This window comes from Tupaia chinensis, unplaced genomic scaffold (assembly GCF_000334495.1).
Source record: "Tupaia chinensis unplaced genomic scaffold, TupChi_1.0 Scaffold000129_1, whole genome shotgun sequence".
In the NCBI taxonomy this organism is placed as follows: domain Eukaryota; kingdom Metazoa; phylum Chordata; class Mammalia; order Scandentia; family Tupaiidae; genus Tupaia; species Tupaia belangeri.
In genome coordinates, this window is record NW_006159598.1 from 294,881 (window position 1) to 298,473 (window position 3,593).

Sequence of the window (3,593 nt, forward strand, 5' to 3'; positions counted from 1 at the left end):
TGATGTCGCGCCGCGCACCGACTTGGTGTCTTTCTCTCTCTCTCTCTCTCCCCCTCACTCTGCCCATCTCTGGTCAAATTTTAATAAATAATTAAATAGACAGTATTTCCTATTTATTTATTTATTTATTTTTGAGAGTTTTTTGCTATAGGATGCGTGTGCTTGCCAGAGAGACAGAGAGGCAGAAAGTGAGAAATCACCCCCCAGGGGGGATGGCCACACCGCAATCCCTTCTGCTCTGTCACAATCCTTCTGCCTCGACCTCCCAGGTAGGGATACAGGCACATGACGCTGCCTCTGTTTTCAGAGTGGCCTGGGAACCAGACCAGGGCCTGCCAAGTGGCCTCAGCTTGCTAACCAGCAGAGTCTGCCGGCCCATGCCAGCACGACTGGACCTTGGGCTCCTAAGGGAGGTTGCCAGGGGTGAGGTTGATTTCCCAGAGACCCTGGCTGTGAGCTGGGAGGGGCTTTGGTCTCCCCGCTCTCTGAGATCTACCACCTTCTCTGTCTACGGTGAGAGAGCTCCAGAGGCAGAAAGAGGCTGCAGCCAGAATCCGTCCTCACCACACCACCTGCTGGCCCCTGACCATAATCTTTTTTCCTCCAAATCTCCATCCCTTCAGGATCCTGGGCACATGTGTGTGTGCCCACTGAGTACCTCGACGGGGCCGGGACGCAAACTCTGGCTGTCCGTGTGGGATCCAGCTTCCTCTGAACAGCATTTAACCACGTAATTGCTGCACTAAGGCCAGCCCCCAGTCCGGACTGTTTTAATTGCCAGTGACAGAAACTCACATCAAGTTGACCTAAGAAGAGGACGGAGGCCAGCCATGGCATGTGGTTTAGGCACCTGGATCCCACATGGCCCACACTGCAGTTTGAGACCTGGACCTGGTGGCTTGAACAACATGCTGGGCAGATGTGTGCATGCCCAAAAGCCAGAAAGGAAAGCGAGACAGAAAGGGGCCACGCATGACCATCCGCCAGGAGGGTGCTTCCTCGCTTCTCCTCTCTGTCTCACTCAGGCAAATGTCCTCTGGCAAAAGGAAAACGAATACGATGGGATTTACTAGGTGGATAACGGCTTCAGGCACAGCCGAATCCAGGGGTCCCAATCAACACCTTCTTGTCCTTGGGCTCTGCCTTCCTTGTGTCCTCTTCACTCTCAGGAACGTCCTCTCCCCGCCTGGCGACATGGGGGCCCAGCAACTTCCACCGGGCTCTGACCAGCCTAGCAACCTCAGTGGAAAGAGAAAGGCCCCTTTTGTTCTTCTTTCTTTCTTTCTTTCTTTTTTTTCTTAAGAACTATTTATTTAATTTTATTTATTGTTATTATTGTTCTTTTAATTTGCTATAGGGCATGGACACTCACCAGAGAAAGACAGAGAGACAGAGGGAGGGGGAAAGTGAGAAAGCAAGCCATGGACCCCGGGACTCAAACCATGGTCGGCCATGTGGGAGCCCAGTGCCTTCACCACCACGCCACCTGCGGGCCCCAGGTTTGCAGCTATTAATGTATTCATGTTCTAGCATTTTAAATTTTATTATTTATTCAAAGAGAGATTTTTGCTACAGGGTGTGTGCTCTCACCAGAGAGACAGAAAGAGACAGAGTGAGAGAAAGTGAGAAACCACTCCTCCCACCCCGGGCGGGGATGGCCATGCCACCATCCCTTGTCCTCCATTCTCTGCCTGGGATTTTGGGCACACATGCACATGTGCCCTGCATGATTTTCAAGCCACCTAGTCTGGGACTCGAACTGCAGTCAGCCATGTGGGAGTCCAGTGCCTTAACCACCATGCCATCTGCTGGCCCCATGACCCTCTTTTCCTTTGTATTTTTAGAGAGATTTTTGCTGTAGGGGGTATGTGCTTGCCAGAGACAGAGAAAGACAGAAAGCGAAAAATCATCGCCAGAGGGGATGGCTACATCGCAATCCCTTCTCTTCCATTCTCTCAGGATCTTGAGCACGCATGCACACGCACCCAGTATGAGTTTCAACTCACTGGTTCGGGACTCGAACTGTGTTCGACTACGTGGGAGTCCAGCAACGTAACCATTATGCCACCCGCTGGCCCCAAGACCCTCTCTTCAACAGGTCCAGCCCAGACTGGCTCTTGGGCTGGGGACACCACAGTGCTGTCTCCTAGATGGCAAGGCCAGGGACACACAAGCAGAATGGTGGAGGCAGGGTGGTCTGGAAGCAGAAAGAAAGGGAGAGAAGCAGAGATACGATTAACAGACATGGGGCCAGCAGGTGGCGTGGTGGTTAAGGTGCTGGACTCCCACGTGGTCGACTGCGGTTCGAGTTCCAGACCTGGAGGCTCACTTTCTCGCTTTCCCTTCCTCTCTCTGCTCAAATTAGAAAGTAATCATAATAACATGGGGCCGGCAGGTGGTGTGGAGTTAAAAGCGCTGGACTCCCACATGGCCTGTAGTTCAAGTCCTGGACCTGGGGGTTTGCTTTTTCACATTCCCTCTCTCTCTCTCTGTCTCTCTCTCTCTCTGATCAAACTGGAAAATAATAATAATAATACATAAAGTTAAATAAATAAATTTTTTAAAAGTAATAACACATGGAATTAAATAAATAAATAGTTGTTAAAAAAAATGAAAAACAAGTAACAGACAGACCTGGGAAGGCACATGGGACAATTAAAAGTCCAGGACTTACTCAGAGCCTGCCGACAGCTCTGGGGACACAGAGAAGCGGTGCCTGGGGAACACTGCCCTGGCACTGAGGCCCAGGACCCCTGGACCCTGGTCCAGCCCAGCCCCTCCCCCCAGGCGCCATGGAAACCAGGCCGCTGCCCTCCCCCCAGAGAACACGGTTTCTGTTTGCCTCTTGCCCCAGTCTAGCCAGTTCCTGCCTGAGACAGGGATGAGCAGAGGGCAAGTGGGACCAGAGGGAGATGACAGCAGGGCGGGGCGCCACAGAGGGTGGTCCAGGCTGCCCTGAGGGGACAGAGAGGGCCTGGGAGGCATGGGGGGAGCGGCAGCAGACAGGGGACGGGGTTAGAGAGAGGAGGCCACTCTGAGGGGAGGGGCAGGGCGGGGTGCTGGGGGGTGCAGGGGTGAGAGACGGAGGCAGGGGCCATGGAGCAGGGGAGGAGAGTGGAGAGGAAGAGGGCAGAGAGGGCACCCCAGAGAGGGGAGGAGCGCCGGGGCCCGCTAGAGGGCGTCGGGGCAGGGCGATGGGGGGACAGCGAGGCAGCCAGGTGGAGGGAGAGGGCCGCAGGGCAGCAGGACTGGGCCAGGCTGGCACTGGAGAGGGAAGAAAGGGAGAAAGGAGAAAGAAGGGTCTGGCTCCAGGGCATCCCCGAGGTCAGGGGGACCCGGCTGCCCATGTGGTCTCAGCCTCCCAGCTCTGCGTCTCTCTCCCGGGGCTTCACGGAGGAGGCGGCAGCCACCCTGGGCAGAAGGAGCTGGGGCGGGGGGCCCAGCCAGAACCCCGCGTCCCGCCCCCCTGAGACGCCCCCCACCCGCCTTCCCAGGATGCAGCAGGAGGTGGAGCCCCTGTGCTCCCCCCGCCTGGGCAGCCCCAGCGTGCAGAGGGAGGCAGGGAGGAGCCCGGGGCAGGCTGCGGGGGGGGG